The following is an 8,160-nucleotide window of genomic DNA, read 5'->3' as shown; positions in this document are numbered from 1 at the left end:
CGGCTTGAGATGCTCTTAGGTTAAAAAAACAACTTCATTTGCAGAACAAATAATACCTGAGCTCTTACTACGGTTGGATGGCGGCCTCCCGCACACTAATAGAAAACAGAGCTTTGGTTCTAGCCGAATGGGAGCAATAGTCCCAATTGCTTAAGAACCGGGACTAATGTGAGTATCAGTCCCGGTCCGAGCGGCTACGACGCCGGACGGGGCTCGACAAGCATTAGTCCCGGTTTGAATGGGACCTTTAGTCTTGGTTGAAGACACCAACCGGGACTAAAGGGATAGCGGCAGGAGCGATATCCTTTAATCCCCGTTGGTGTCTTCAATCGGGAATGAAGGTCTGTCTTCAGTCCTGGTTTTAGACACCAATCGAGACTACAAATTTGCCTATATATACCCCACCCCGGCCCGCCCTCTCCTCTGTTCTTCCCTCAAAGAAGGTGTGGACGCATACCGGAGAAAGTTTGCGGGTCACCGTTGACGATGCCCTTACTGTTGAAGTTGGGTGCTTGTCCAACTACAATATATACTATATAAAAATACTTGTACACTTGATGGTCATTCGAGTTCACATCTGAGCTCAGTGCTCAGTCGCAGTTTCTAGGATGCACGGGCCTATGTATCCTGAGACAGTAGGTAGCTACCACGTGAACTTTGGCTTTTTAATTGCCTGCCTTTTCCTCCCAGGAATAATCTCACGTTGCCACTCCATGCACTTGCATGCTCATGCATGGCCCCGAGCTCAGATTTGTGCTGGCCGTCACCTACTGTTGTCAATAGGCATGTCTTCATGCACGGTGGAATCTGATAAGGAGGAATCATTGGCAACATCACATCGGTTACAACCATAACCATAATCTAATACGCATGCATGGTGGGTGGGTGAGGACCGAGGAGTAATATGATGGGTTTTACAGTGAGCAGCTAGAGGACGGACACACGGAGGCTAGGCTGATAGTATCAATGTGCCTTTTGCCTTTATCATCAAAAGTTGTGTGTACACCTTAAAGAAAAGTTGTGTGTACAGTAGCGAATCTGCATATGGGGCGCCCTAATTGTCAGCGGAAGGGACGATATCCACACAAGCTAGTGGAGTGAACATAGTTGGCTAACTGGAGTGGAACAAGTCACCGTTATGCGCCCTACTTTGGGCTATATAGAACTGCAGTAATAATATAATCTTTAACAGACAACGCATTCCAAATTTCTTATAAGTTATCTTCAGAGCTACGGCATGTATTCGTACGTGGTTGTTACTCAATCCCACGGACTCCAGGGAGCATTTTGGCCAGTGGGTGCAACTACTGAGTGCATATAACATGTGCATATCTTCAATCGGTTTGAATGACGGTCTATTAATAGGATAGGTGTTTAGTCATCTTTTCCTGTTTACATGCCAGTTGTGGCTTTATCCATTTGTCTTTTTCTTTTTTGCTCCGTTTGCGAGCTGTACTGGATCTCAGACTTTGTTTTACTTAGCACTTTTTAATAATACGGCCGCATGCAACTTTTGGATCCAAAGGCTGGGGGGCTTCCTCCTTTTCAAAAAAAAATGAGCCCTACAATTTTATCACAAATAATGAATTGGGTGGCTATGTGCAGCTTTTCATCCCATGTTCAAGCTCGAGATGTAGAAGAGGAAATTAGTTGCAAACCAAACTTCCTCTTTAGTCAGAGTATTCTATGCTATTGCGGTAGGAACAGGACAGATCCAGTGCATAGAAGCTCCCACACAAGGTGGGGTCTGGGGAGGGATTAATATGCAAAAATGCCAAGCTTGATTCCTTCCGATGATCAAGGGGATCAGATGCTTGCTTAGAAAATGCGAAACGAACACCACCGATTTGGTTCGTAATAATGTAAATTTGATCCAAAGAACTCGCCTTTGTCTAGAGTTTCTCTTGTCATCAGAGGCGTTGAAATGTGACCCCTGCAAAACTGCTACACTGAACCAGCTAGTACTTTCGAAACCTGAAACTGTCAATCTTCCTAGAAGGTACAATCATCTTGTTTGGTTTTTCTTTCAAGGATTTTTTCTTTCTTGCAATTCTGCGAACTTTGAATGCATCATTTCCTCCACTAATCTATGGCCTAGAAAGCCAAAAGAAATGATCAGTCCAATGACAGAAGGACAGAAGCGCGTTCCCTTCGTCTACTATTCATCCTATTCCTAGGTCGATCCGTTAACTTGGGTTTTGTTGCTGAAAACCTGTCTGTTTAGGGACTCTTTCCTTTCAATGGACATACTTGCCTGGAACTGATTCTACCTTGAGAGCGCTTCCCTCTTTTCTGATTCCTTCCCTTTGACCCTACTGGTAGTCGAAAGGCCAGAAAATTCACTTCCGACTATGTGTCACAGGAAAGGACCTCTTCCAAAATTCATGAACCTAAAATGGAAAAATGTTCACCCGAAGGACCAGCACCAACATCAGTAGCTTTGCCATCAACTGAATTGTAGTGATGTTGCAGCTCGAAATTTAAAGAATAAATTGCAAAACAACCCTTGACCAGCACGCATGCATTGTAATGTAATTAAGCTGTACCAAGATGCCACTTTCAGTGTTCCTAATTATTGTGCAGTCTATTCCTAATTGACCAAATGTACGTACTAGAGCAAATTTTAGGCTTGTACTTGGCTAATACTTCTGAAACTTGAAACCGCTGGTGCTTCCTACAACTAAGTTGAAGCTTTGTTGAAACTGAAACAAACATAGAAGACTAGTCTCAACCCTGCAAACCAAATTATTGTCTCCTCACTTCTGAACCACGGGTTAATCTCAAGTGACATCAGCAGCACACACACACACACACACACACACACACACACACACACACACACACACACACACACACACACACACATACTGTATTAGTGAGCCAGAGTACACTACCTTAGCCATAGCTCTGCAACACACTACAATAAATTCCTTTTTACTTTTGAAATAATCTGTCAATAATTCCAGAGTTAAGATGCACTCAATGCCAGCTTGGAGTGGCCTATTGAACGGGGTGAGACATCTCCCCACCTAAATTCGTCCGTGAGAGGCGGGGAACCTTGTCTGTTTCAGAAACTTCAAATCGTGTGTCCTTCCCACAAGGCCCATTCTGTTAAACATAGAGTTATATTCAGAGAACTCTTGGGCCGGCCGAGGCTATCTTGTCTCTCACGTTGGGTTTGTTAGGATAGATATTCTGTTTAAGTTATCTCTATCCTCTCACCTCCCTCTTCTGTAATATCTCATGTGGTTAGCCTCGACGCTGCCATCTTCTGTAACCTCTCAACATATCAATATAAACCTGCGGGTCTCCATGTATGAAGATTGAGACGCTTACCCATATTTTCTACATGGTATACAGAGCCTAATCCCTTCCAGCACATCTAGCGCCTTCATCAATTTCTTCATCCACCATGTCGTCTTCCTCCTCAACCATCGCATCCGGTCTCAACAATAATACATCCGAACCTCTTACCCGTACCAACTACATCCTATGGCGTGCTCAAGCTAGATCACAAATCATGGGAGCCGGTCTATACGGCTACCTCGACCAAACCACTGAAGAACCCTCCAAAACCATCATCACCAAGACCACCGATGGCAAGGATCAGGTCGTCATGAACCCTGCCTATGCCCCCTGGTTGATCCAGGATCAACAAATCGTAGCATACCTTCTTAGGAATCCGTCCAAGGAGGTTCTTGTCCAGGTTGCATCTCTTGAGAAATCACATGCGATCTGGAGCGCCCTAGCAAACATGTTTTATGCCGTCTCCTTGTCCCGCGCCAACAATATCCGAGCAGCACTCACCAATGCACAAAAGGGGTCTCAATCCGCCTCTGCATACTTCGGTCACATGCGATCGCTCTCCGATGAACTCGCGGCGGCGGGCAAACCCATCGGAGAGCCCGAGCTCATCTCCTTCATCATCGCAGGGCTAGACATGGAGTACCAGCCGATTGTCTCTGCGCTGGACGTGCGCACAGAGCCGATCACCGTCGATATACTCTTCTCCATGGTGGCCAGCTTCGACCAGAGGGTCGAGATGTTCCATGGGAACGACAGCAGCGCCTTCAAGTAGTCGGCGAACGTCGTCTCTCGCGGCCGGCAAGGAGGTAACAAGGGCAACTATCCCAACCAGAAGGGCAACGGGGGAGGATCCCGTGGTTCTAGTGGCTACGGCGGTGGCGGCGGTGGCGGCCACAACGGTGGCGGCGGTTACTACCAGAACAAACAAGACGGCGACGGCGGTGGGGGCTATCATGGTGGTGGCGACGGCTACTATCACCAGGGCCGTCACAACGGCAACAACAACCCTCGGCGCACCCCCCCCCCCCCGCAACAGCAACAACATGGGGCGTAACTTCCAAGGCTACATGATTGTGATTGGCGTTATGCCGATGATACTTCCCAAAAGAAAAAAGTTGCAGCTGCAGCCGACATGTCCTATGGTGTTGACACCAATTGGTACATGGACACGGGTGCCACAAATCACATCACTGGCGAACTAGAGAAGATGACAATGCATGAGCAATATCGTGGCCAAGATCAAGTATACACCGCCTCAAACGGTGCAGGTATGGACATTAGTCATATTGGTCAAGCAATTATCAAAACACCACACCAAAATCTTGAAATCAAAGATATCTTACATGTTCCGGATGCATCCAAAACCTTGTTATATGTTCATCGCATTGCTCTTGACAATAATGTTTTTTCTAGAATTTCACCCGTTCTTCTTTTTGATCAAGGATCAGGCCACGAGGAGAACTCTTCATAGGGGTCTGTGTGTGTGCAAGGGCTATATGCGTTGCTTCCTTAATACTGCCAGTCCAATAAACAAGTGCTTGGTGCCGTCAAGCTTTCAGCTGAACGGTGGCATAATCGTTTAGGTCATCCATCATTTACTATAGTTTATCAAATTCTTAGTAGAAATAAACTCTTAGTTGTTGGTGAGAGAAACTCAGAAACTATTTGTGATTCATGTCAGAAAGCAAAAAGTCATCAGTTGCCATATCCTGTTTCCACCGGTGTGTCAACCGAACCGTTGCAACTTATCTTTTCTGATGTTTGGGGTCCAGCACCCACCTCTGTTGGTAGACATACTTACTATGTGAGCTTTGGTGATGATTATAGAAAGTATACATGGATCTATCTCTTTAAAAAATGTTCTGATGTGTTCCAAATTTTTCACAACTTTCAAGCTCTTGTTGAACGTAAATTCGATAGCAAAATTCTTGCCATGCAATCGGACTGGGGTGGTGAGTATGAAAAACTCAATTCTTTTTTCAAAAGATTGGCATATCTCACCATGTCTCATGTCCCCATGCTCACCAACAGAATGGTTCTGCAGAATGTAAGCATCGTCACATTGTTGAAGTAGGTTTAGCCCTCCTAGCTTCAGCTTCCATGCCACTTAAATTTTGGGAGGAAGCCTTCCTTACTGATGTTCATCTTATTAACATGTGTCCTAGTCGCGTGATATCCAATGAAACTCCTACTGAACGGCTTTTGCATGTTACACCTGACTACACCAGTTTGCGTGTCTTTCGTTGTGCATGTTGGTCCAATCTTCACCCCTGTAACACGCGTAAGCTCATGTTCGCTCCAAACAGTGTGTCTTCCTTGGGTACAGTGCTCAACATAAAGGTATTAAATGTCTTGATGTTGCGACTGGTCGCGTATACATATCACGTGACGTTCTTTTTGATGAGACACAATTTCCTTTCGAAAAACTTCATCCCAACGCCGGTGCTCTCCTTCGCAAAGAGATCCTTATACTACCATCCAATCTTTCGTGTGGGTAATGATAATTGTGATGATCATATCTTGGCTAATGCTCCTAATCATCTACCTGAGTTTGGTGCAGAAAAAATTGCAGCTCAAATGGTGCAGAAAACAGCGTGTTTTGTTCTCCAAACACTGTTCCCCTTGGTGTTGATGCTATCACGGGGGATCCGGCGCGATTTCCCTCGGGATCGTCGTGCCCGATTGCGACAGACCTGCCTGAATCACCCTCGGGATCCTCCCCGTGCCAGGAGGATCTCGCTGCATCGGCCGCCCAACCCGCCTCTCCCACGCGCCCCGCACTGCAGCGGCTGACCCCACGGGCTCGGTGCACCAATCTCCGGTCGCGGACCGGTTGCTCGTGCGCTACGCGCCCACCCCGCGGGTCTACACTCGGCGGGCCCCGGCATCCACTTCCCACGTACCAGGCGGGCCTGACGCGCGTGTCGAGGCGGCCTTGGATGGCTCCTCTGGATCCTCTGCGCCGGGTTCCCCTCCTCCGCCATCTGCGTCAGCCACAGAAGATCTGCATGCGCCAGCCTCCTCGGTATCCTCTGGATCTGCTGGCCCCTGCGCAGCCGCTCCTGTTGGATCTTCCGTGGCTGCATCTGTGCCTCCTACGCCGCATCGCACTCGCGTTCAAACAGGGACACTTGTTCCTGTCAATTATAAAACTAAGTATGGCTTGGTTGTTTCAGATACTACTCCAGGCGAACCACGTACTATCTCTCAAGCCCTTGCAGATCCTCGGTGGAAACAAGCTATGCTTGAAGAAATTGGAGCTCTTCACAAAAATCGCACATGGCACCTCGTTCCGTCATGACTTGGTACAAATGTGATTGACTGTAAGTGGGTGTTTCGCATCAAGTGACAGTCTGATGGTACTATTGATCACTACAAGGCCAGAATTGTTGCCAAAGGATTCAAGCAGAGGTATGGACTTGATTATGAGGACACCTTTAGTCTCGTTGTTAAAGCTGCCACTATTCGCCTTGTGTTGTCCATTGCTGTGTCTCGTGGATGGTGTCTCCGTCAGCTAGATGTGCAGAATGCGTTTCTGCATGGCGTTCTGGAAGAGGAAGTATATATGAAGCAGCCTCCTCGGTTTACAGATCCTCATCAACCATTCCATGTTTGCAGGCTTGATAAGTCTCTCTATGGACTCAAACAGGCTCCACGAGCATGGTACTCCCGTTTGAGTTCAAAACTACAAACTCTTGGCTTTGTTCCCTCCAAGTCTGGTACTTCTCTATTCATTTATCGTCGTTCACACACAATTATCTTTGTGCTCATTTATGTTGACGACATTATTGTTACTAGTTCATCTGATGAGGCAGTCATAGCCCTTTTGAAGGATTTGAAGTCAGACTTTGCTCTAAAAGATCTTGGTGACTTGCACTTCTTTCTTGGTATTGAGGTAGCAAGAAACAGGGAAGGTGGACTTCATCTTTGTCAAGCAAAATATGCAGCTGATCTTTTGAGCAAGGCAGGGTTACAAGGCTGCAAACCATCAACAACACCACTCTCCAGCTCAGAAAAATTATCTCTTGCAGAGGGCATACCTCTGAGTCAAGAGGATGGCACCAAATACCGGAGTTTGGTGGGAGCACCTCAGTAATTGACACTCACCAGACCTGACATTTCCTTTACAGTCAATAAAGTGTGTCGGTTCCTTCATGCACCCACATCTTCTCATTGGACTGCTGCTAAACGCATACTAAGATATGTGAAGCACACACCGAATGTTGGGTTAACCTTCACCAAGTCAACCTCTACACTTGTTAGTGCTTTTTCTGACTCTGATTGGGCAGGTTGCTTGGATGACAGGAGGTCCACAGGTGGTTTCGCAGTTTTCTTTGGACCCAATCTAATCTCTTGGTGTGCAAAGAACCATGTCACAGTGTCTAGATCAAGTACTGAGGCAGAATACAAGGGACTAGCTAATGCAACAGCAGAAATCATATGGGTTAAATCTTTGCTTAAAGAACTTGGGATATATCATACACAAACTCCATGTCTCTGGTGTGACAACATTGGTGCCACATATCTCTCTGCTAACCCTGTTTTCCATGCAAGGACTAAACACATTGAGATAGATTATCATTTTGTCAGAGAGAGAGAGAGAGTTGCTAGCAAAGAACTGGAGATTCGGTTCATTCCTTCAAAGGACCAAGTTGCTGATGGGTTTACAAAAGCACTACCCGCAGGACCGTTTGAAGAGTTCAAGCGTAATCTAAACTTGAGAAGTTCAGATTAAGGGAGGATGTTAAACATAGAGTTATATTCAGAGGACTCTTGGGCCGGCCGAGGCTATCTTGTCTCTCACGTTCGGTTTGTTAGGATAGATATTCTGTTTAAGTTATCTCTATCCTCTCA

Source organism: Triticum dicoccoides, chromosome 2A (assembly GCF_002162155.2).
Source record: "Triticum dicoccoides isolate Atlit2015 ecotype Zavitan chromosome 2A, WEW_v2.0, whole genome shotgun sequence".
Classification (NCBI taxonomy): Eukaryota; Viridiplantae; Streptophyta; class Magnoliopsida; order Poales; family Poaceae; genus Triticum; species Triticum dicoccoides.
The sequence above is the reverse complement of the archived record's forward strand: the minus strand, read 5'-3'. Positions refer to the sequence as shown.